Below are 26,995 nucleotides of genomic sequence, written 5' to 3'. Positions count from 1 at the left end.
CCTGCTCACAGTGTTCAGCTAGATCCGTTCCTGCTATTTACATTTAGTGCAGTGCGTCCTGCTCACAGTGTTCAGCTAGATCCGTTCCTGCTATTTACATTTAGTGCAGTGCGTCCTGCTCACAGTGTTCAGCTAGATCCGTTCCTGTTAAATTCCTACTGACCGGCAGGCTTGTCTGGTTACAGTATATAAAGCTACCTGAAGAAAATTACAGGTGTTCTATTTGATCCTATTAGTACCACGGTCAGGCAGCTAGACTATTTACATTTAGTACAGTGCGTCCTGCTCACAGTGTTCAGCTAGATCCGTTCCTGTTATCTTCCTACTGACAGGCAGGCTTGTCTGGTTACAGTATATAAAGCTACCTGAAGAAAATTACAGGTGTTCTATTTGATCCTATTAGTACCACGGTCAGGCAGCTAGACTATTTACATTTAGTACAGTGCGTCCTGCTCACAGTGTACAGCTAGATCCGTTCCTGTTATCTTCCTACTGACAGGCAGGCTTGTCTGGTTACAGTATATAAAGCTACCTGAAGAAAATTACAGGTGTTCTATTTGATCCTATTAGTACCACGGTCAGGCAGCTAGACTATTTACATTTAGTACAGTGCGTCCTGCTCACAGTGTTCAGCTAGATCCGTTCCTGTTATCTTCCTACTGACAGGCAGGCTTGTCTGGTTACAGTATATAAAGCTACTTGAAGAAAATTACAGGTGTTCTATCCCAGCTTAGTGCAGCTACAGGCCATTAGTATGTCTGGAAGGCCAAGAAGGAGAGGCAGACAGTCACAAGCCAATAAGAGAGGGCAAGCAGGCTCTGTGTCTAGTGCTGGTCGTGGAGACGGTGCATCCTCATCAGCACGTGGCCATGGGACACGCTTGGCCTTTTTTTCGGCAGCTGGCCATGTTGAGCCGCAACATGCGGAAGACTTGGTCGAGTGGATGACCAAGCCGTCCTCATCCTCCTCATCCTCTCTCACCCATGCCCAGGGTGCTTTGTCTGGCAAAGCAGCGGCCTCTTCCCTCAGCTCAATGTCATCAGTGACTCCTTCCCTAGCTCCACCATGTCCTCATGAGGATTCCCTCGAACTGTTTGACCACAGTGTTGGGTACATGCTCCAGGAGGATGCCAGCGTTTGGAAGGCTCTGATGACGATACTGAGCTCGATGAAGGCAGTAACATGAGCGCGGACAGAGGGGGTGCCCAAGAAGGACAGCAATCTGGCAGTCATGCTCCCCCTGCTGCAGCATACTGCCAGGTTTGCGCCAGTGATGAGGAGGGAGGGGATGATGAGGTCACTGACTCAACGTGGGTGCCTGATAGGAGAGAGGAGGAGGAGGAGGAGGAGGAGGAGGAGGAGGCGGCAGCACATCACCAACGAGGCAGGATGCCCTCCAGGGGCCAGCCTAAGGGCAGCACATTGACTGCATCACACCCCAAAGCTCCACATGTGCAGGGCGCTGCAGTCTCTGCGCGTTATTCAAAAAGTTCTTTGGTGTGGGCCTTTTTTGAGACGAGTGCATCAGATCGCACCGCTGCTATTTGCAACATATGTCTCAAGCGTATCTCGCGTGGCCAAAATATCTCCCGCTTGGGTACCACATGCTTGACCAGACATATGTTGACCTGCCATGCAGTTCGTTGGCAAGCGTATCTAAAAGACCCACACCAAAGAACAAAGAGGATCTCTCCTTGCTCCTCATCAGCTGAGATTTCCAACCCCACTAGACCTTCAGTCCTCTCTGAGACCTGCAGTGAGAGGAATGAAGGTGTAGAATTAGGTGTGTCACAGCCAAGTACTTGTGGGCAATCTGCTTTTGGTACACCGACGTCAGATTGTACCAGGCAAATTTCCCTGCCCCAGCTGCTGCACCGCCGAAAGAAGTTTGCTCCCAGCCATCCACATGCCCAGCGGTTGAATGCTAGCTTGGCAAAATTGCTAGCACTTCAACTGCTGCCTTTTCAGTTGGTAGACTCTGCCCCCTTCCGTGAGTTTGTGGAATGTGCGGTTCCTCAGTGGCAGGTACCCAAACGCCACTTTTTCTCACGGAAGGCGATTCCGGCTCTCTACCGGCATGTGGAAGGCAATGTCCATGCCTCGCTGGACAGGGCGGTCAGCGGTAAGGTGCATATTACCGCTGACTCATGGTCCAGCAGGCATGGACAGGGACGTTACCTAAGTTTCACGGCGCATTGGGTGACTCTGCTGGCAGCTGGGAAGGATGCAGGACAAGGTGCAGTAGTGTTGGAGGTTGTTCCGCCACCACGCCTCCAAAATGCTGATTGTGACACACCTCTCTCCTCCACCCCCTCCTCTTCTTCTTCCTCCATGGCCTCTTCCTCGGAACCAGCGGTGCTCCGTAGGCGTTCAAGGGGCTACGCAAGTACGCAGGCCAAAAGATGCCATGCGGTGCTTGAGCTGGTGTGCTTGGGGGACAGGAGCCACACTGGGGCAGAGGTTCTGTCAGCTCTGCAGGGGCAGGTTCAGAGGTGGTTGACGCCACGCCAACTTAAGGCAGGAATGGTGGTTTGCGACAATGGCACCAACCTCCTCTCTGCCCTCCGACAGGGACAAATGACCCATGTGCCCTGTTTGGCTCACGTCCTTAACTTGGTGGTGCAGCGGTTCTTGGGCAGGTACCCGGGCTTACAGGATGTCCTGAGGCAGGCCAGGAAAGTCTGTGTGCATTTCCGCCGGTCATATAATGCCAGTGCTCGGCTGACGGACCTCCAAAAGGAGTTTAACCTGCCCAAGAACCGCCTAATCTGTGACATGCCCACCAGGTGGAACTCAACGTTGGCCATGCTGCAGCGGCTGCACACGCAGCAGAGGGCCATCAATGAGTACCTGTGCGACTATGGCACCAGGACAGGGTCAAGGGAGCTTGTTTTTTTTTCCCCACGCCAGTGGGCCATGATCAGGGATGCATGCACTGTCCTGTCACCATTCGAGGAGGCCACGAGGATGGTGAGCAGTGACAGTGCATGCATCAGTGACACTGTCCCCCTTGTCCACCTGTTGGAGCACACGCTGCGTGGAATAATGGACAGGGCACTTGAGGCAGAACAGAGGCAGGAAGAGGAGGACTTCCTTAGCTCTCAAGGCCCCCTTTATCCAGACAGTGTTCCTGCGTGCCCGCCGATCACACAGGAAGAGGACGAGGAGGAAGAGGAGGAGGAGGAAGATTGTGTCAGTATGGAGGTGGAGCCTGGCACTCAGCATCAGCAGCAGTCTTTAAGGGATCAGTCCCAAGAAACACATGGACTTGTACGTGGCTGGGAGGAGGTGGCTGCGGACCATGTCGTTCTTAGTGACCCAGAGGACTCCGGACCGAATGCCTCAGCAAACCTACGCTGCATGGCCTCCCTGATCCTGCAAAGCCTGCGTAAGGATCCTCGTATTCGTGGTATCAAGGAGAAGGACCAATACTGGCTGGCAACCCTCCTTGATCCACGTTACAAGGGTAAGGTTGCGGACCTTATCTTGCCATCGCAGAGGGAGCAGAGGATGAAACATCTTCGGGAGGCCTTGCAGAAAGGTCTGTGCAACGCGTTCCCAGAGACTGGGAGGTTACAAACTCCTGTTTCTGGACAACGTGTTGCTGAGGCTTCGGTCAGTCAAAGAAGGAGCGGTGGAGAAGGTGGCCGTCTGACCGATGCGTTCAGACAATTTTTTGGTCCGCAGCCCCAAGGTATGATCGGTTCCAGCAACCATCGCCAGCGTCTGTTTTACATGGTGCAGGAATACCTAGGGGCAAGATCAGACTTGGACACCTTTCCCACCGAAAATCCTCTGGGTTACTGGGTCTTGAGGATGGATCACTGGCCAGAGCTTGCACAGTATGCAATTGAGCTACTGGCCTGTCCTGCATCCAGCGTTCTTTCGGAACGCACATTCAGTGCTGCTGGAGGCGTGGTAACCGATCACAGGGTGCGTCTGTCCACCGACTCGGTTGATCGGCTGACCTTCATAAAAATGAATGAGTCTTGGATCACCACCAGCTACCAAGCACCTGATGCTGATGTAACCGAATAATTTTTTTTGAAATCTCAGATCCCTTCAAAGACTGCCTATGCTGATGCTGAGTGACTATCCCTGAGTAATTATCCTCTTCCTCCTCAATCATCACGCTGATAGCTTGTAAGAACATTTTTGGTTCTGGGCGCCACCACCAGTGCCTAAGGCACAATTTTTCAGCCCCTGTTTAACAGGGGCGTGTAATTACAATTTTTGATGTAATACTTTGCAGCAGGGCTCGTTCCTGCATTCCAACTAGAGTGTCTGTGAGGGGTTGCAGTGTTGTGGCACCAGCACCAGTGCCTAGGGCCCAATTTTTCTGCCCCTGTCTAACAGGGGCGTGTAATTACAATTTTTGATGCAATACTTTGCAGCAGGGCTCGTTCCTGCGTTCCAACTAGAGTGTCTGTGAGGGGTTGCAGTGTTGTGGCACCAGCACCAGTGCCTAAGGCCCAATTTTTCTGCCCCTGTCTAACAGGGGCGTGTAATTACAATTTTTGAAGCAATAATTTGCAGCAGGGCTCGTTCCTGCGTTCCAACTAGAGTGTCTGTGAGGGGTTGCAGTGTTGTGGCACCAGCACCAGTGCCTAAGGCCTAATTTTTCAGCTCCTGTTCAACAGGGGCATGTAATTACAATTCTTGATCTAATATTTCACAGCAGGGCCCTGTGAGGGCTTACAGTGTTGTGGCCACAGCAACACCTAAGGCCCAAATTTCTGCTGAGTATATAGGGCAGGACCCTACTTTCAAACATCTAACTTACAAACGACTCCTACTTGCAAACGGAAGGAGACAACAGGAAGTGAGATGAAATCTACCCCTAGGAAGGGAAATTCTCTCCTGTAAGAGTTAATATGGGAAAACAATTTCTCCTTTCCACTGATGCTTTCCAATCCTTGTTCCACAAAAAAACCCAAATTTTCAAAAAACATTTTTCATTGGGACAAAAAAGTGAGGTGAAATCTTCTGAAGAGGAGGAAAGACAGCAAAACAAATGTCACAGGGGTGATAACCCTTCCCTATGTTTTCCAAAAAGCTTAGAAAAGATTTTTTGGCTGGAGCTAAACACGTTAAAAATGTTCAAAATTACAAACAGATTCTACTTAACAACAAACCTACAGTCCCTGTCTTGTTTGCACCGCCTGTATACTGCTGTTCAGAGTATATAGGGCCTGGTGGCCCCACACCTTTCCTTATTTTAATTTGGGTGCGGGGTTCCCCTTAATATCCATACAAGACCCAAAGGGCCTGGTAATGGACTGGGGGGTACCCATGCCGTTTGTCTCACTGATTTTCATCCATATTGCCATGACCCGACATGACATTAAACCCGCAAGCAGTTTTAAATGAGATTTTTTCCTTTAAAAATGACATTTGGTGCAGGGACTGTTCTAAACATGGGAAACACGCGTCACTTTACAGGCATACTATAGACACCCCCCAGGTACGATATTTAAAGGAATATTTCACTTTTTTTTTTTTACTTTAAGCATCATTAAAATCACTGCTCCCGAAAAAACGGCCGTTTTTAAAAGTTTTTTTTGCATTGATACATGTCCCCTGGGGTAGGACCCGGGTCCCCAAACCCTTTTTAGGACAATACCATGCAAATTAGCCTTTAAAATGAGCACTTTTGATTTCGAACGTTCGAGTCCCATAGACGTCAATGGGGTTCTAACGTTCGTGCGAACTTTCGGTCCGTTCGCGGGTTCTGGTGCGAACCGAACCGGGGGGTGTTCGGCTCATCCCTAGTAATAACCAAAGATAAATAATCAAACACCCGTGAACTGATTAATGGGTACAAAAAATTGGAAAAAATCCATCAAATTGTGAAACGTATGAGGTCTTCCATGACGTGTGTTCAATCCACCACCAGTAAAAAAATTGGCTGCTTACCAGAGCCCCATGACCCCCCACTACAGAGGATCAAGGGAAGCCTGTACAGAGATAGCCCTCCGGAGCTTAAGAGATGGACTCAGATTCAAGAATCGTGGGTGGTCATCCAACATCCAAAGATACCAAATGGAGCTATTGGAACTAAGATCACATCGTATCTCCCCAGCTCATAGGTGATAAATATGGCATGAAAGATAAGAGAAGCTCCAATAGTGTAAAACAGTTATGGAAAGGCCAGGAGCTGAAGAGCTATGAGCCATATACACACGGGCTGAATGTTGGCCAGTTCAATAGAAACTGTCCGACATTCGGCCCGTGTGTGTGGCAGCCTAATCAAGCCGTTCAAGCCGCTGGGTTGAACGAAAAAAAAAAACTGGTGTGTACGAGGCTCAAAGTGATATTAAAGTCTTTTTTTTTTTTAAATAACAAACATGCTATACCTATCTGCTCTCTGCAGTGGTCTTGCACCTCGCTGGTGCTCCTGGCCCCTCCCTCCTGCCAGGTGCCCCCACAGCAAGCAGCTTGCTATGGGGTCACCCGAGCTGAGTCGCTGCTTTGTGTGCCCATTCAGACACGGAGCTGCGACTCCGCCCCGACCCCTCTTTCTCCGCATTGGCTCACTGACTTTGATTGACAGCAGTGGTAGCCAATGGCCATTTAACTAAATGAGCTGGTAATACATTAAAACTTCCAAAATAATAAAAAAATTAAAACGACATGCGCCATTTTTGGTAATGCAGTGCACTGTAGCAGGTTATTGTGCATTATTGTATGCTGCATTGCATATACATTGAATCGGTTTCGCGTTTTCATTTTGAATGCTACAGCAATGCGCTAACACATGTAACGTGAATTAAAATGTGCTGCTGTAATGTGCATGTTAACGCAAAGCACCACAGTAAAAACGTTTGTTTTGGCCCTTGGAGTAAACATTGTACAGTCTCTTTGGTGGCCCCACTACAAAGAAAAAAATAAATCTGAATATAGTAATATATAATATATAGTAATATAGGGGGTTATTTACGAAAGGCAGATCCATTTTGCACTACAAGTGCACTTGGAAGTGCAGTCGCTGTAAATCTGAGATGTAGATCTGAAATGAGGGGAAGCTCTGCTGATTTTATTATCCAATCATGTGCAAGCTAAAATGCTGTTTTTTATTTTCCTTGCATGTCCTCCTCGGATTTACAGCGACTGCGCTTCCAAGTGCACTTGTAGTGCAAAGTGAATTTGCCTTTCATAAATTACCCCCATAGTGTGTTTCCCATCGTATCACTAAATCCTTATCTTCCTGGCGATTTTGAAATTGCAATCTATGAAGGTGTATTTTCTTAGATCTAACCTAAGGTCAGGATAACATTATTAGATCTAGCGTTTGACAATGCAAACATGCAGCATGTTTAGTGTAAAAAAAAATAAGTCAGGAAAAAAGAAACTACATAGACGTAAACTAGCAGAGCTTCTCAGCTTGCATTGCTATTGCAGACACGATGCTGTATTACAGGGCGCCTTTCAGGCTCCATCCGCTTGCTACTTCTCCTTAGCATGAACGCCAAATCTTGACAACCTGAACAGAACCAATAACTTGTCTCCGGCTCTGTGAATACAGCAGGGTGCGCCTTGAGCATGAGAAAAGCCCACAGCACACGCTGGAGAGAATCAAACAAAATCACACAAGTTTTTATAGGAAGTTGAATGGAATTTTTATCTAAAAGGGCCAGCTGGTAAGGTGTGGGAAACTGCAAATGCAGAACTAATAGTGTTTGAATACCTTTAAGGTACACTCCAGTCAGACATTAAAAATTTAGCTCAACACAGATTCAAGGGGCACAGATGAGCTGGTGGTTACAGTCTTCATAGTGACGTTCATCCTGTGCGGCTGCTGGCATCTTATTTTTCGAATGGCTATGAAGCCTCTGTTCTTCTCACAATGCAGAATCATGCGACGAGGCTGTGGCCCAATCCAGAAGCACTGTGAGATATCTGCTGAATCATGCTAATTACTTAAAGCTGAACTCCGTCTTTTGATATACATACAGCATACCACACTGTGTTCTGGGTTCAAGTCGAGACTTCCATTCTCATACCCGCAACACAGTATATTCTATCAGCCATGCAGAGAAAGCAATGAATACAAAGCTTCCTCTGATTGGCTGAGTCAGAGAGGTGGGCTTATGTCACAACCTCTGACTTGGCCAGTCAAAGGAAGCTTTGTATTCATCATAGGTGTGCGCAGCCTATTGCATTAGGGTGTGCACCTCAAAGCTTCAACACATATGCATTTGACATATTTACCGGCCTCTTCCTCGCTCTCCATCCTGAAACAATGGGAAGAAGAGGGAGCAAGGGAGCACATAGTAGACCCAGGCAACAGAAGGAAGAGGATCAGGGAAATGAGGGGTGACGGGGGTGGCATATATTAGTACCAATCCCCTATATTTTCCTCCTGTGGCAGCTGAATGTTGACAAAAGGGAGAGGAGAAGCCTACTTTCAGCTGCTGCAAGAGGAAAATACAAATCGGTTCCACTAAATTCCACCCACGCCACTTCTCCTGTCCAGGTTCTGAGGGTCGGCAAGGAAGGGTTGTGGTTTACCTGTCACCTGCCCACCATTGACAGGTTGCCAACCCCAGGATTAGGGTGTGCCCAGGCACACCTGGCACACCCCTTGCGCACGCCTATGGTATTCATTGATAGAATACATTGCTTTGGGTGGCAAAAATATGAATGCAATCTATACACTGGGGGGAGAACCTCTGGGGGAATCTAGGATGGAAAAGGACCTGGGGGTCCTAGTAGATGATAGGCTCAGCAATGGCATGCAATGCCAAGCTGCTGCTAATAAAGCAAACAGAATATTGGCATGCATTAAAAGGGGGATCAACTCCAGAGATAAAACGATAATTCTCCCGCTCTACAAGACTCTGGTCCGGCCGCACCTGGAGTATGCTGTCCAGTTCTGGGCACCAGTCCTCAGGAAGGATGTACTGGAAATGGAGCAAGTACAAAGAAGGGCAACAAAGCTAATAAAGGGTCTGGAGGATCTTAGTTATGAGGAAAGGTTGCGAGCACTGAACTTATTCTCTCTGGAGAAGAGACGCTTGAGAGGGGATATGATTTCAATTTACAAATACTGTACTGGTGACCCCACAATAGGGATAAAACTTTTTCGCAGAAGAGAGTTTAATAAGACTCGTGGCCACTCATTACAATTAGTAGAAAAGAGGTTTAACCTTAAACTACGTAGAGGGTTCTTTACTGTAAGAGCGGCAAGGATGTGGAATTCCCTTCCGCAGGCAGTGGTCTCAGCGGGGAGCATTGATAGCTTCAAGAAACTATTAGATAAGCATCTGAATGACCGCAACATACAGGGATATGTAATGTAATACTGACACATAATCACACACATAGGCTGGACTTCATGGACTTGTGTCTTTTTTCAACCTCACCTACTATGTAACTATGTAACTATGTACTCTTAATGGCTGTGCGCCACTGTGATAGACTCTACTGTGTTCCGGGTATGAAACAGGAAGGAACGGTGTGGCTTGCTGTAAGTTAGCCTCAGCCACATACGGTTTATACCGCACATTAAGTGGCCTCACATGTTAGTGAGGGACATTGTTCATTTGGGCTGGCCCAAATGAACCATGTAAAGAATATCAGAAGATGAAGTACAGCTTTAACTCAGGTTAAAAAAAAAAAGTAATTTGTAGCACCCCCCCCCCGGTCTCTAAAGTGTGTGGGGTATCCCAGAGGCAGGGTGGACCCCAGTCACTTTTTGATGCAAGAGATTGAGTTTATTGGTTCTCACTAAACACTCCTGTGAGACAGGATGAGGGTGCAGGACATTCATGAACTATGCAAACTCCATGTGAGGGACTAAAAGGACTTACAGTCCTTACAGATAGAAGACCTTCAAGCCAACCCAGCATTCAGTGAAATTAGGTCCTGACACTTGCTGATCTAACTACTGATTCTTTGCTTGGGAAAAGGCCACCATACTTCAGTCAGTTACCAAGTTTCCAACCAACTTCTCAGGTTCCCCAGTTAGGCTGTAGCTCCTCCCTGGTACTTAAATCCCCATATATAGCACACTAGACCCCAAACCTTCCCAGACACCTGGTCTCCTTCCTCAGATAGTGGGCCTGACAGAATCCAATTGCCACTTATATCCTTCCCCAGGGGACAACTGACTTCCAAAAGTCACTCCTGCATATTTATATTCTTTGTGAACCTGCACTACTGGCAATAAACCTCCCAGGGGATGGCCAGGGGGACACAAATATTCTGATTAGTGCAGCCCCCATACTAGTGCCAGAGACACTTCCCAGCAGCAGGCAGAAGCAAACAATAACCAGAGCACAGTAGAAATCCAAGAAAGCTAAACTTAAAATCAGGCTTAGGTTGACTACAGTCTAGTAAACACTAAATTTGAATAGACAGTCCTGCTTAAGGCAAGGTGGCTACAAATTTAAAGCCCAAATTCAAATACTGTATTTTTAAATAGTGTCCCAGGATGTGTTTAAAGTGATTGTAAACTCTTACATATACCCAGTGTAGCAAAGTACTGGGTCCCTTGAGGCCTAATGGTGACCTCCAGAGTTAGGGACAGCTGACATCCTTCTGTGTAGAGTGGGTTACAAGGCATGGTGGGTGTACTGCAAGATGAAATGGTGGGCACCAGACACTTTTTGAATGCAAAGAGATTTATTGTCTCTTGAACCGAAGTGTGGGAGAGAGGGTTAGTGCCAGGACACCCTTAAGTTTATGCAATGATAATTGTCAGACTCCGAGACTTCTATAGGAAGACAGCTATACAGGTGAAGGCCTCAAGCCGGACACCACTTCTGTATAGGTAGGACCGCTGTCTCCTATGGCAACAATCTCGTAGCAGTTACTAACAGTAGTTATATTCAACTATTGGCAACATAAACAGTTCTCCGCTTACTCCACAGTTACTCACTGTGGATCTTCACTCAAGGAACTCCCAGTCTTTCACTAGACTTTGGATCCAAAAGCCACTGGATCCCCTGAGCTCTTCCACTTTTAGCACACAGTATCTTCCTCAAGCATTACCCCTGCTGGGTCCCTGGGTTGGCATTTACAGGTACTCTTAAAGCGTCACCCCCCGCTGACCCGCTAGGTCCCTGGCTTGGCACCCACTGATGCTCCGCAAGCATTACCTCTGCTTTCCCGCTGGATCCCTGGCTTGGCACTTGCTGAAGTTTTCCCACTTTTTCACTGTCCCCGGCTGGTGAGAAGACTGCTCTGGTACTGGCTTCAGCTTACTCACAATGGTCTCCGGTAACAAGGTGGATGTTCCTTTAGTGGCAACAGCTTCCCCTTCTACCTCCAACCACAGCTGGTTCCCCGTCTACTTCTGGTTGGACTACAAGCCAACAGTCCCAGCCCTACGCTGCTCTCCCGCTCCTGGAAAGGCCCTCAGGCAGCCTAGCAGCCAAACGTCCCCAGGATAGGCCTCAGCCTATCAGACACATGTCTACCCAGACAGCCGTCCAGGTGGCACTGAACCCAGATCACCTGACTCCACCCAAATAAATAGGCACTCCCAGCAGGCCAAGGGACCAAAGAAAATTCCTGCCCATTGGCTGAGACACCCCATCCATTCATGTCTGAGCTTGCAAAGCCCCTGTCTTATCTAATGTCACTAGCATATTGCCACCTAGCGACAGAAGAGAAAGGGCGCAACAAGTCCAGATTTAGAGAGGAATCAATTGATCTCCTAACAATTGGCCAAGACAACTATCGCCTGGCAACCAAATTTGATAGCAACCCTGCCCATCAGGGTGCAACACCAGTAAAGTGACTAGCCTTAGGTGATATACAGAGATGAAACAAATCCTCCTACATACGTATGTTGTACTTGCTTATCAGCAGCACTCTCTCCACTATAGCCTTGTAAAACACACAGATCAAAGGCTTTTTCTCAGCTGCAGAAGGCAGGGGGCAGAGATCCGATGTCACACACTGTACAGCATAGAGAGGAGAGTTGAGTGTAATCTGAGGCCTGAGTGGATCAAGCGCAGCTGAGGATGTCAACCACCTTCTGTGTGCTGGGGTGGCGGGCCGTCTCCCAAGATTCTGTGGTATTGGGGTAACCTGCCAGAAGTGATGAATGCAGATAGCAGAGGGAAGAGAGAGGAGACATAAATCACACATGGTGCTTTGGATTGAGGCTAGTACGCGATATAGAGAGATATGCTGGGTTTATTTAATTTTTTTCAGAAGTTTACAACGACTTTAAGACAAAACAGCATTTCTAGCTGCAGTAATCACATACTTTCTGCAGCTGTCCCCAACAGTAATTCCTTTCCACCACTAGATGTCAGTCTTCTGGGTTGAACAGTTGAGGACACCCTGTGAGTACAGGGTTTCATAAACCCATCCCCTGACCAGGGTTGCCAACCATTCAAATTTTAACAGACAGTTTGAAAAAAACAATGTTTGCTTCTGCCTGTAAAAGTCTGAGAACGGCAGCGGCTGTCTGAGAAAAAAATAGACTTGGCCAGCCTGGCCATACTATGTGTTACGCTAGTAAATCCTTCTGTTTGTTGGGACCATTGTGTCAACGTATGTGGAGCAATTATTATTTAACCATTAATTTGACTAATGACTTGCAGGTGGGTATTGTATATCCACTTAAAGAAAATTACTAGAAAAATTACTTTGATCCTCCAAACATTATAGATTTTTTTTTTAGCAGAGACCCTAGAGAATAAAACGGGGGGTTTTGCAATTTTTTATATCACATGGTATTTGCACAGCGGTTTTTCAAACGCAATTCTTTTTTGGAAAGAATACTCTTTAATGAATTTTACTGCAAAAAAACAAAATATAACCCAATTTGTTGGTACGCTATAGAAGATGATGTCACACCAAGTAAATAAATACCTAACATGTAATGCTTTAAAACTGCGCACACTCGTGGAATGGTGACAAACAACGATACTTAAAAATCTTCTTAGGCAACGCTTTAAAACAATTTGATAGGTTACCAGTTTAGAGTTACAGAGGAAGTCTAGGGCTAAAATGATTGCTCTCCTTCTAATGTTCATGGTGCGAACACCGATTACATATGCGTGAGCGACTTATGTATATGTTCGCTTCTGCACGCAAGCATGGAGGTATGGGGGCACTTTACTTTTTTTCTAATTATTATTTTTTATTTAATTTTAGATTTTTATACTGTCCTTTTATTTTTTTGATCACTTTTATTCCTATTACAAGGAATATAAACACCCCTTGTAATAGAACTAAGGGACGAAAGGTCCTCTTTATGGAGCGATCTCCATTAAAAAAATGTGATCTATTGCTTAAAAAAAATGGTTTATTTCCACCCTAGACCGTAAGTGACGTCATGACATTGCTCCGGTCCTCCTAGATCGGGGGTCTCCAAACTTTTCAAAGGGCCAGTTTATTATCCTTCAGGCAGGAGGGCCGGCTTGTGGCCAGCTGGGGCAGAAAATGTCCTGGGCCCAGCATCAGTGAAAATAAATATGGCCTCAGGATTGGTGGTCAATAGGATTAGGAGTAGTGCCCCTATTAGTAGGAGGAATAGTATCTCATCATTGGCATTGGTGGAAGATAAGGATAAAGGCTAGCAAAGGGCCACATCTGGCCCTTGGGCTGCAGTTTGGAAACTCCTGTTCTAGATCATAGAGGTGATCATAAATGATCTGGTCTCTGTTCACCTATATGGCTAACTGGACAAACTGTTCGATCATTTCCCAGGCTGGCCTGTGAAAACGGTAAGCCTGAGAAGCACCGGCGAGTGGCGGGAGGGGAGGTGGGGGTGACCCCTCCCACTGGTTCTGAAAGCGATCCATTGACTAAACATCAGAAAGTTAAGTGCCAGCTGTAAAAAAAATACCGGGGTTATGGCTTATAGCCATAACCCCATCAAACCATAACATATACAGTATACTATATACTGCATTCCTTATACTGTTAAACTGTTTAAGACTTTGTTTACAGAGACGCATTTATATGGTACATCCCTGCGAAGGGCCATCTTTGCCCACAAGGGATTTGTGTCTATTGGGAATTTGCGATGCAGAGGCTGTAGGGACACAATGTGGCGCTGGTCCCAATTTGACAATGCATGTCCCAGAATGCACGCTGTCTGAACTTGGGAACAAGCACCCACACAGCTGTCAAACTGGAACCAGCGGCTGTGTGCATGCAGCCTGTGCATCCCATGCAGGGAAAGATGGCCCTGTAATATACAACATTTTTCATTTAATACCACTCATAGGTGTGCGGACACCCTAATCACCCTGTGCTGGGCAGCTTCCCCCTGCTGCTTGGCTGCAGAGAAAGGGACTGGGGAATCTCTGTCTTCAGTCCCTTTTACTGTCTCAAAAGTGAGACATCAGGGGTCTGTTTAGACCCCTGATATTTCAGCAAAGCCCCCACTGGGGCTCCTAATTTTTTATTAAAAAATAATTAAAAAAATTATTGTAAAAAATAATAAAATTGTAAAAAGGTAAGAAGAAAAAAAATATAATAAATAAACTACTGACACCACCAACTTCTGACATCCTCCACTACTCTATTGACACTTTCCATTGCCCTACTGCCTTATATAAATGTACACACACACGTGTGTTTGAGCTTTGGGGTACACACCCTAATGCAGGGGTGCCCAACCGCTGGCCCACCAGACACACGTGCCCTCCGATGTGGACCGCCACCTCCTGCTCTGGGACGAAGGGTCAGCAAGCCTAGATCGCAGGTTCCCGACCCGCTATCCCCAAGCATCAGTCTGAGGAATGAAGCCAGCACTAGAGGAAGCAGAGCCAATGCTTCCTGTATAGCGCCGGCTCCTGTCACAGTCAGAGTGATACCAAATGTACTTCACCTGGGACAGGAGAGATACAGGAAGCATCGGCTCTGCTCTCTACTGCAGCTGCATGCTTCCTTCTGTCATACTGATGCTCGGGCATGGTGGGTCGGGAACTCATGATCTGGGACAGCAGTCAGCAGTACCAGCCAGCAGTACCCGCCAGCGGTACCAGCCAGCGGTACCCACCAGAAGTACCAGTCAACAGTACCAGCCAGTAGTACCCATCAGAAGTACTCACCAGCAGTACCAGCCAGTAGTACCCACCAGAAGTACCCGCCAGCAGTACCATCCAGTAGTACCCACCAGAAGTACCCACCAGCAGTACCAGCCAGTAGTACCCACCAGAAGTACCCACCAGCAGTACCAGCCAGCAATATCCACCAGCAGTACCCGCCAGCAGTACCAGCCAGTAGTACCCACCAGAAGTACCCACCAGCAGTACCAGCCAGCAATACCCACCAGCAGTACCTGCCAGTAGTACCAACCAGCAGTACAAGCCAACAGTACCCACCAGTAGTACCAGCCAACAGTACCCACCAGTAGTACCAGCCAGCAGTACCCAACAGCAGTACCAGCCAGCAGTACCTGTCAACAGTACTTGCCAGCAGTACCCACCAGCAGTACCAGCCAGCAGTACCCACCAGCAGTAAACACCAGCAGTAAACACCAGCAGTACCAGCCAGCAGTACTCGCCAGCAGTACCCACCAGCAGTACCCACCAGCAGTACCAGCCAGCAATACCCACCAGCAGTACCTGCCAGTAGTACCAACCAGCAGTACAAGCCAACAGTACCCACCAGTAGTACCAGCCAGCAGTACCCACCAGCAGTACCAGCCAGCAGTACCCGCCAGCAGTACCTGTCAACAGTACTTGCAAGCAGTACCCACCAGCAGTACCAGCCAGCAGTACCCACCAGCAGTAAACACCAGCAGTACCAGCCAGCAGTACCCGCCAGCAGTACCCACCAGCAGTACCTGCCAGCAAGACCCACCAGTAGTACCTGTCAGCAGTACCTGAAGTAAAGATTATAATCAGGTAATCAGCAGTGCATTAGTAGGAAAGCATCCTTAGGCCCCTTTCACGTAATCGGTCCGATTGGGATTGCCTGTCCATTTTTCATGCGGACCCAAACGGACTCTCCATTCACCTCTATAGAGTGGTAGATGTCCGTTTACACCCGCCTCTCTAATCCGATCAGCTTAAAAAACAGAAGGGGACCTGCCCCCTTCTGTCTGGGTGGATCGGAGGGCCCATAGAGTAGAGCGGGCTGTGTTTGTGTCTGCTCTGCATACACAGGGTGGACACAGACCTGTCATCCACCCGCTCCGCACATTGTGGCCCGCAGCTGGTTACCAAGTCACTAAAGTGTCCCTCTCTCTTCAAATGTTGGGCACCCCTGCCCTAATGCAATAGGCCATGCACACCTGTGATACCACTTTAAACACAGTTAGCTTGCACTAGACATCCCCTATCTGCTACACATCAGCCGATTGAGTGGAATTGCAACTGCAACCGACTTTAATTAATGCAATTCTGCAGAGAGTTAAGGTTTAAAGCACAGGATGACTGATGTCCTTGTATTTCTGATCATGTAAAGAAAAAAAAATAGATAAAGTGAGAATAATTCCTGGCTCTATGAAAGGGACTGTTTACCCTTTAAGGAGTTAAACCGGAGCCAAGGATGAAAACATTTCACTGTAAATTGAGATTGGCAGTGGATGAATTTGTATTCCATGTGACAGGGCACTTCCTAACTGGCGCTTACCTTTTGAACGATTTGTCAGGGGAGAAAGGCCACTTTCGTCTTTCATATAACGCTCTTAACAACTTTTAGTCATCCGGGGGTTCTCCTTTTCCCCTTTCCTTTCTCTTCTCGGGCTTAGATCTGAGATTGGCCTTTGATGTAACAGTTTTACAGCACATCAGAATCCAGATCGTGCTTCAGAAGCGGGAATGCATTTTAACAACAGGCGGCGATGACATCACTTCAAACGTGTCTTATTTTTTTTTTCTTTTACTTTTTTTAAAGAAATGCCATTCTGGGATAAGAACAACAATAATACCCATTCTGGACAAAAGCAGAAAGGTTGGCAACACTTTGGTGTGTTTATTTTGTTTTGTTTTTTTTGTTTTTTTTTTACTGTTGGTAACTGAGCCTACTTACAGTACTGTGCAAAAGTTTTAGGCAGGTGTGAAGAAATGCTGTAAAGTAAGAATGCTTTCAAAAATATATATTTTTATTGTTTATTTTAATCACTTTACAAAACGCAAAGTGAGCGAACAGAAGAAAAATGTAAATCAAATCAATATTTGATGTGACTATCCTTTGGATTCAAACCAGCATCAATTCTTACACTTGCACACTTTGTATACTTGCACAAAGTTGGGGTCAGGTATTTGATTAACCAATTATATGTGCTAATGTGCTGTATTTTATATTATATATATTTTAAATATATTTATGTAGCGCTGCTAGATTTGCAATCTACTGCACGTTAGGTACATTTAGTAACTTGTTCGTTAGGAAGGTTACGTTTGCCTCTGTTCCAGCTTGGCTGACGTTGTGTGTGTTTCCATGCTGACCGGTGGGCGTCGCTGTTACCACTGGTTAGTGTTGGAAAGGCAATGTGTTGAAGCGTATGGATGCTCTTCTGTCCCGGAGACAACTCGGTGGAGGTGGTCCTCTGAGTTGCATTCTGGGTGAGGGTATTTATGGGTCAGACGCCATATTTTGGGGTTTGTTTTTCAGCCACCTGCTGGCACTCCTGGCCGACAGGTATGCGTCAAGGAGCTACCTCGTGGTCCTCCGTTCTGGAGGCTCACGATACTACGGCACAGGGGTGGGTCCAGAGGCTTGTCTGGGGCCTACCACCGCAGCCGAGGAATGCTCCTGAGCTGTCGGTCCTGTGTGGCGAAGCTGGACAACCGAGGAGATCCTAGGGGAGGACCTGTCTTGGAGGGACCACGCAGCGTGCTGGTCTGGAGAGGGGCCTGGTGACTCGGTTGGAGGATGTATCCAAAAGTAACTATACAGCATAGTGTTGCCGGGTTGGCTTAAAGGTTCAGGTACTGTGACTGACATTCACTACAGAAAATCTGATACATCCTGTGGCAGAGGATCGTACGGATTTTGTTCCCAAGCAAGTCTGTGGCAGAGACTTTGATTCGTGCTGCGTACTGGCTGCTAGGCTGGTGAGTGAGGCCTATCCAGACGAGCAAAGAGTGTGTCCCATGAGGGGAGCGCATTCCATATAATATTTGAATTCTACCTGAACATTTGTTAAAAGAACCCTAAAGGAAGATGTTTGAGTTTCCTCTGCAGTTTCCCTTTCGTCTCTTTCCTGCTATTTCCTAAGTCAAGTGTTTAATACAGGAATACCCCACTTTTAAGTACACTATGGGGTTTATTTACTAAAGCTGGAAAGTGCAAAATCAGGCTCACTTCTGCATAGAAATCAATGAGCTTCTAACCTCAGCTTGTTCAATTAAGCTTTGGTAATAAAACCTGGAAGCTCATTGGTTTCTATGCAGAAGTAAGCCTGATTTTGCACTTTCCAGCTTTAGTAAATAAAGCCCATTGTGTACTTAAAAATGGTGTATGCCTGTAAAGCATTGAAAACGTACTCCAGTGTTGGTGCGTGTATCGTCCAGAGGTAAACTCAACGGAACCCTAGACCCGGTGCCGGTAAAACAGAGGGAAGCAAAGTGAAGGTAACAGACCCGCTTAAACCAGCAGCTCCACCGAGAGTTATTGCTACATTTATATATATTTATATTATATATATTTTATATTATATATATTATAATTATATGTGCATGAGCTAATGATCATCAAAGTAGGTTGAAACACAGTCACCACCACCCAAAGCCGCCCCCCCCACTCCCAATATACAGATCCTGACTTTCTAATGGTCGCTATTTGCATAGCAATAGGCACTCCCCTTGGCTTTCACATAACGAATCTGATAGGTAGCTCAGTCCCTTTTGCTTCTTCTCTGCTATCAAAGATTGGGAACATTTGGCTGTCACTCCACTGCAGTAAGGTTTAGGGATAGGTGCTAACAGCTTATTCTTTCACGCTCCTCGGACTGCTACGATTTTAGTGCTTTTTTATTTCCCCCGCGGGTTTACTTTTGCTTTAAATCTGCCCAAAAGTAACTCTTCAGTTTTGGGTGAGGTAAGCTTTTAGCATATCATCCTACAGCTACATTGCAGTAGATTATCTTCTTGGCAGTCTGTATGCTACTTTTTTTTCTCTGCAAAATTTCCAATCATTATGATTTCATATCTCTTCCCTGTGATAGTCATAAAATATTCTATAAAATTGGAACAGATTTAAAAAAAAAAAAAAAGTTTTGGGCTGTCCATGGCACGGAATACTTAGGAATGACAGGGCTGGCTTCGTTAGTTTCCTGCACAAGTCCCAGACAGCAGAGACTGATACCAGTTCCATGCCAAGGGATGACATCACTGCACTTAGCTCTGACCAAACACATGACCTCCCTTGATATTCCACCCACACAGCCGGGCACAGATGCAATCTAGACAATATATATTTCACACAGACGTCTCAACCATTAACACGTTATAATGTAAATAGTATGGTTGCTATAAAGTTTTATGGTTTTAATTAAAACTTAAGGGGATAGCGGGTTCGCTTGGAAGCTAATTGGGGAGCATCCTGAAGGCTCACAGTCATGATAACGGAGGGCAAGGCATGCTGGGCAAGGTAGTAGCGATTATACAGATTTATAAGCTAAGCCTGTCCAGAACTGGACTCTCAGTTTTGCAAGGAACTGAAGAAATATGGGCTCTGTCGCTGCTGAACTGTGAGTCACAAGTGGTAGTCGGAATTTCCAGTCTTGAAGTAATATAATAGTGTATCCTGATCTCTCAGGGATTTCCTGACTTCTGATAATTTACTTGTATTTTATCAGTGTCAGAGCAAAAGTGTCAGTCTGTAAGTAAGGATGAGCTCCGGCGTGTTCACACACCCCACATGCAGAGCCCGCCAGGAAGTCGGCACTGTGCAGGGCTAATCACAGGCACTGAGACATTTCCCAGTCTCTGCAGCCGCGCATCGGGACAATGTCTCACTGCCTGTGATTAGCGCAGCGCAGTGCCGACTTCCTGGTGGGCTCTGCACGTGGGTTGTATGAACACACCCGAGCTCATCCTTATCTGTAAGGCCTCCATAGAGGCTGTCCTATTTCTTTCTCAACTGCTTCCCACCTGTTGTATAGTGAAATAATGGGCGGGAGCACTCTCACTCTGGGACAACGTTATATGATGTCCCCCAGTGTTGCCACGCATGCACGTAGCACGGCGATCGGTGGTGCGCCATGTCCCTTGGACACGGCGCATCACTGACCATGGTAAAGAGCCTATGACGTAGGATCTTTACCATGTGATCAGCTGTGTCCAATCACAGCTGATCAGTGTAAACAGGAAATGCCCATTATGGGCTATCTTCCCCTCACACTGACAGCACGTGAGGAAGAGAGAGGTGGTAAGCAGCATTCCTCTAAGAGGACATCTGCAATGACAATCAGGGCACTGATCATCAGTGTTTTGATTATCAGTGTAGCCCCAACGGTGCCCATCAGTGCTTCCAATCTGTGCACACCAGTGGCACACCAGTGCTGCCAATCAGTATCCACCAGTGCTACCTGTCAGAGCCCATCAGTGATGCCTTCAAGTGCCCGATCTCAGTGCAGTCTATCAGTCCTGCCTATCAGTGCCTATCACCGCTGTATATTAGTGCCTCCTTATCGGTTCCAATCAGTGCCACCTCATCAGTGCCCATCAGTGCTACCTCATCAGTGCCCATCAGTGCAGCCTATCAGTGCCACCTATCAGTGCCTATCATTGCCATCTATTTGTGCCACCTATCAGTGTCCATAAGTGATGCCTATCAGTGCCCGTCAGTGCAGCCTCATCAGCGCACATCCCTAAAGGAGAAAAATTACTTATCTACTAACAGAAACTAAAAAAAAAAAGGTTATTTTTTTCATTATTTTCAATATTTTTTTTTTGTTTAGCAAAAAATAAAAAAAAACCCAGTGATGATTAAATACCACCATAAGAAAGCTCTACCTGTCTCAAAAAAATTATACAAATTTAATTTGGGTACAGCATTGCATGACTACGCAATTGTAATTCAAAATGCGACAGCGCTGAAAGCTGAAAATTGGCCTGGGCAGGAAGGTGAAACTGCCCAGTAGGCAAGTGTTTATAGTGGAACAGTGGCCAGGCTTGGTACATTCAGAAATGTATGCATTCTGAAAAGGGCTTTAAAACAATCCTTCACTAAACTCTATAGCTGCAGGCGCTGCAGGGTAATTCATTCACAAATTTTACAACAAAAACATGTTCACTTTCATTTTTACCAGCTCAGCTACCCAGCTGGCACACTCACAGTTTCCAATAATGTGAAGAAGTAGGTCACAGCCGAACCGACAGCATCTGCTGAGAGGGGACAGAATATGGCCTGGCTGTCTCATGATCAATCACGAAGGTATCCAGAAGAGATACGACCCTACACTTTCCCTTCTTGCCAGGAACCTTTCCCTATTGCTAGTACTGTCCCTAACAGATGGGATACCATTCCCTACACTGCCCACTTGTATAGAGCGCACCAAACCCAGGGGCCAGGGTCTTAAAGAGACTCTGCCACAACTAAGATGGCCAACAGAGTCACAACCAGAATGCTGCCCCAGTGACTTGGGAAACCGTAGAAAAACCCTGTTCCTCATGACTTCCTCTCCCTCTTATAAACACAGAGAGCGGGGCTTGCGAGCGGGCATGCAAAAATGTAGTGTAGACTTCAGTGTAGATGAGAAATCTGTGTCAACAGCTGCTGAGCCTATATGGTGACTTACTATTGGGCATCCTTTGTCAGCTGTATCTCCTATTCACTGAAGCTGGCACTGGAAGCCGGTCATTTGACCAGACCGAGGCGACTTCAGAATAGTGAGAGTAGGTTTAACCCCTTCTCGACGACTGTACACATATATGCAGCCTCACAAGAGTGGGCTTTTTTCCATGGGGCTGCATATATGCATATCTCCCTTTGAGCTGGGAGTGTGCCACACAGTGTGCTCCCAGCACAGAGATCGGGCTCTCACCAAGAGTTACAGGTCCCGTACTAACGATCAGGACTCGGGACTCATGGTTCCAGGTCACCTCATCACTGTGATAGCCTCTGATTGCCTATCACAGTGATCAGTCACTGTGAGCCCGCTCCTGTGTTTACTTCCTCTTCTGAATGAAGAGAAAGATACAATTGTATCTTTCTCTTCTTGCAGGAGAGGAAATATAAACAAACGCCAAAATGTGTAAAAAAAACTAAACAAAAAATCAATCAAATAAAATAAAGAATAAAAAAAAATAACAAGGTCAAGGTTTGCCAGGGTTAGTGTTAGGGTCAAAGTCAGGGTCAAAGGTCAAGGTCATCATATTTTGGGTGGAATAAAAAAAGAAAAAAATTAATTTGTATCAGTGCCAGTTATTGTTTGTGTGTTATAGCTAGGATTTAAAAAAACATGCAAAATGCACACTATTGTTTCTGGGCTGCACTACATGTACAAACAACTAACATACACATATATGGTATCGCTGCAATCGTCAGGAGCAGGACACATTTATTTTAGGTTGCTCTTTGGTGGTAAATTATGATAATAGCAAGAAATATACAGCTAAATTTAAAAAAAATATATTTTTTAACTATCTTGGGACAGTTTTCTATTGATAATACCAAAAAAAACCCAGGAGCTATCCATTACCATTTACTACCAAAAGAAAGGCTTGTCCTGCAAAAAACAAGGTATAATCCAGATACACAAAGTAGTTGTGATGAAAGGTACAGTATTACTAACATATGTCAATGTTGCAAAATTGTGCTTAGGCATTAATATTTGTTTTACCCTTAGGCGTGAAGGGGTTAAAGCGGAGTTCCACCCAAAAGTGGAAGCTCCGCTTATCTGCTTCCCCCCTCCGGTGCCACTTTTGGCACCTTTGGGGGGGGGGGGGAGTGGATACCTGTCAAACAAAGGTATCAGATCCCACTTCTATGTAAGGGCGCTGCGTCGACCTACGTCATTTACAGCCCCTCCCCCTTCACCCCGATGACCGCTGGAAGACAAAGACAGATCCCACAAGACAGCAGAAAGCTCAGCGTGACTCACATGCGCAGTAGGAAACAGGCTGTGAAGCCGCGAGGCTTCACTTCCTGTTTCCCTTAGTAAGGTTGCTGGCGCCTGCACCCGAAGCCGATGGAGGGATTGGCTTTGGGTGCCGACATGGCGGGCTCCCTGGACAGGTAAGTGTCCTTATATTAAAAGTCAGCAGCTGCAGTATTTGTAGCTGCTGACTTTCATTTCTTTTAAATACAGGCTGGAACTTCTCTTTGAAGTGGTTGTTAAGCCACTCTAACCTGTATACACCATCAGCACTGCCTCCTATTGTAGTATCCCCCTCTGTGTGTGATTTATAAAAATAAATGCTGCAAATACCTAATTTCACTGCCGAGATTGTGATCACATGACCAGCCAGCTTTTTCCTTTCCTCCTCTGTGAGATGCAGAGGGTGGGGCCGAGATTCCTCTGCTGACATCAGTCTGGAGTGGAGGAGAAGGGGGGAGGAGAGAGCTGGCTGGTCATGTGATCGCAATCTCAGCTCTTAAATGAGGTATTTGCAGCAGTTATATTTATAAATCATTCATAGAAGGGGGCAATGCAATAGGAGGCAATGCTGATGGTGTATACAGGTTAGTGTTATGAGAGCAGCGGGGGGGGGGGGGGGGTCGGCTCACACACAGAGAGGGGAGGGGGGGACACAGTAGCAGAGAGGAGAGCACATAGCAGGCTGCTGATGACAGAGGCATGATACACTGTGGTCAGTTTACAGAGGGGTGGGGAGAAACTGGCAGGATCAGCCAGGTTTTTTTAGGTGTTACAGGGGGCCAAATGACACAGGACAAGCATTGTGTCATACAACATGCTTTAAAGGAAAAGGATCCATTTTTTTTTTTGGGCTAACAAATGCTTTAAGCTTTTAAGTACAATCGCAATGATTATTCTTTATTTACACCATTTAGGCAGGACTGTAAATGAAATAGCAAGAGGATTTTGGTGTAGGTGTATGTAGAGGATGTATGTTAGCCCCGGTTCACACTGCCGCAACTTTGAAGCCAAATCCCAGTGTGACATTGGCACGACTTGCATGCGACTTCTTTAACAGAAGACCAAAAGTAGTGCAGGAACCTTTTTCTAAGTCGGGGCAACTCAAGTCGTACCGATTAGAACAGTTCCATTGCACTGAATGGGGTGTGACTTCTGATGCGACATGTGCTGCAAAATCAGAGCGCTTGTCGCATCAGTGCGAACTGGGCTTAATAGATTTTACACAAAAACAAGTGACACATGAGAAGGACTTTGTCCATATGTGATTACAATTAGAGGTCAACCGACATAACGGCCGATATTTGCCTTTTTTTAAGAAATCGGCATCGGCCCTTCCCCACACTCCACTGACAGTTTCACACACTGAGTGGCTCTGTGCTGTGTGTGAAACTGATTTGCAACTGAATGCAGAGAGAGGATCTGTCAGAATTCAGCATGATGTTGAGGGTGGGCGGGACCCGGGGTGGGCGGGACCCAGATATCAAACACCAGCCAATGAATGGGATCTGGGCAGGCCGCTACGTGTATGTGGCCCCGCCCACTTTCTTAAGCAGCCCAATCGTTGGCTGGTGTTTGATAGCTGCAGGGCCCCGCCCACCCCGGGTCCCATCCACCCCAGACATCACGCTGAATTCTGAAAGCTGGTCTCTGCGTTCAGTTACATATAGTGTAACTGAAACGGACAAATTGGCTCAGTGAAACCTGCCAGTGCTAACCAATGCCACCTATCAGTGCCACCTGCCAATACCACCTGCCAGTGCCAATCAGTACCACCTGCCAGTACCAATCAGTGTCACATGCCAGTGCCAATCAGTGCCACTTGCCAGTGCCAATTAGTGCCACCTGCCAATCAGTGGGAACCAGTGCCACCTGCCAAAAAAAGAAAAATCGGCTTAAAATATCGACCGCAAAAATCGGCATCATATATCGGCCATCGGCCGACTCAATTTCTAAATATCGGCATCGGCCAGAGAAAAACCAATATCGATCGACCTCTAATTACAATCTATGACATCTATCATACAAAACCTAGCCATATAGTATACAGTAGAGAAGTGGGCAGTAGAACAGCTCTCCAGGATGTTGGTACATGACCCCATATATCTTCAGCATGAATAACCAAGACCATAGCAATGGATTATCAGCACAGCAAACCTGATTTGGAAAAAAACAATAGGCTAATTCAGGAATCACATGACACTAACAGGTTAAAACCATTGAATTCTTAGGCATTCCCGTGACAGAGGACTGAGTGTGGTCCAAAATGTGAAAGAGTTCAAGTTTTTTATAGCATATGAGGCCTGATTACAGCTGCTGGAGCTGGACAAGGTTCAGAGTACAGACAACCTCCATTCACTAAGCCTCATAACATCTGCTGCAGCATGTGAGAATACCCCTCTATTCATCAAAAAAAAAACAGTCAAAGGCAGTGAATAAAGCTGCAGACATTCATATAATGTAAACCATGTGTTTCATTAGTAAAACATTAAAATGTTCCCTCTATAATATTAGTTAAAGCTGAAATTTGCCCAAAGGATTTGCATTTCTGTCCATCCAGTTATGAGATTTCCACAGCTCTGCCACACAACACAGCCCTGTCTGGCAACGCAGGAGACCTCGCTTTTCTGTGCTACAGTTTAACCGCTTCAGCCCCGGAAGATTTGGCTGCTCAATGACCAGGCCATTTTTTTGCGATTTGGCACTGCGTCGCTTTGACTGACAATTGCGCGGTCGTGCGATGCTGTACCCAAACAAAATTGATGCCTTTTTTTCCCACAAATAGAGCTTTCTTCTGGTGGTATTTGATCGCCCCTGCGGTTTTTATTTTTTGCGCTATAAACAAAAGAAGAGCAACAATTTTGAAAAAAACACAATGGGGGTTATTTACGAAAGGCAAATCCACTTTGCACTACAGGTGCAAAGTGCATTTGAAATTGCACTGAAAGTGCACTTGGAAGTACAGTCGCTGTAGATCCGAGGGGGACATGCAAGGAAAATAAAAAACAGCATTTTAGCTTGCACATGATTGGATGATAAAATCAGCAGAGCTTCCCCTCATTTCAGATCTACCCCTCAGATTTACAGCGACTGCACTTCCAAGTGCACTTTCAATGAATTTCAAGTAGACTATGCACTTGTAGTTTGCATTTGTAGTGCAAAGTGGATTTGCCTTTCTTAAAAATAACCCCCAATATCTTTTACTTTTTGCTATAATAAATATCCCTCATTTTTTTTTTTTTTTTAAAACTAAATTTTCTCCTTAGTTTAGGTCGATATGTATTCTTCTGCATATTTTTTCTAAAAAAAATTGCAATAAGCGTGTATTGATTGGTTTGCTCAAAAGTTATAGCGTCTACAAAATAGGGGATAGATTTATGGCATTTTTATTATTTTTTTTTTTTACCAGTAATGGCGGCGATCTGCGATTTTTATCGGGACTGCGACGGTATGGCGGACACATCGGACACTTTTGACACATTTTTGAAACAATTGACAATTATACAGCGATCAGTACTATAAAAATGCACTGATTACTGTGTAAATGTCACTGGCAGGGAAGGAGTTAACACTAGGGGGCGATCAAGGGGTTAACTGTGTTCCCTATGTGTGTTTCTAACTGTGGGGGGATGGGACTGTCTAGGAGGAGAGAGAGATCGGTGTTCATACTAGTATACTTAGTATGAACACACAATCTGTCTCCTCTCCCCTGAAAGAACCGGGATCTGTGTGTTTACACACACAGATCCTGGTTCTCACTCTGACACAAGCGACCCCTGAGCACTCGCATCGGCTCCGGGTACACGCTGCGGGAGCGCGTGCGCGACTCTGGCGGCGCGCATGCACCCCTAGTGACCAAAAGGCGAAGCAACGTAAGGTAACGTTTTGCCCAGCCGTGCCATACTGCCGCAGTAAAACTGCGGTGGCTGGTTGGCATGCGGTTAATAATCCTTACAGGTCTTGTCCATCACCCAACCTGAAATTAAACATTAACAGGAGAAGCAGCAGAATGATGACACTAAGGGGCTG

General features: G+C 46.3%; 1 protein-coding gene across 1 annotated transcript in view; it reads right to left on the bottom strand.

The window, feature by feature from the left end:
* The window catches only part of ESRRG (estrogen related receptor gamma), a 1,188,946-nt gene that overhangs the window by 794,163 nt on the left and 367,788 nt on the right, over positions 1-26,995 (bottom strand). The gene's annotated exons all lie outside the window — the stretch shown is intronic.

The sequence above is a fragment of the Aquarana catesbeiana genome, linkage group LG04 (genome assembly GCF_042186555.1).
Source record: "Aquarana catesbeiana isolate 2022-GZ linkage group LG04, ASM4218655v1, whole genome shotgun sequence".
In the NCBI taxonomy this organism is placed as follows: domain Eukaryota; kingdom Metazoa; phylum Chordata; class Amphibia; order Anura; family Ranidae; genus Aquarana; species Aquarana catesbeiana.
Note: the sequence above shows the minus strand (reverse complement) of the source record. Positions and strands in the feature narration are given on the sequence as shown.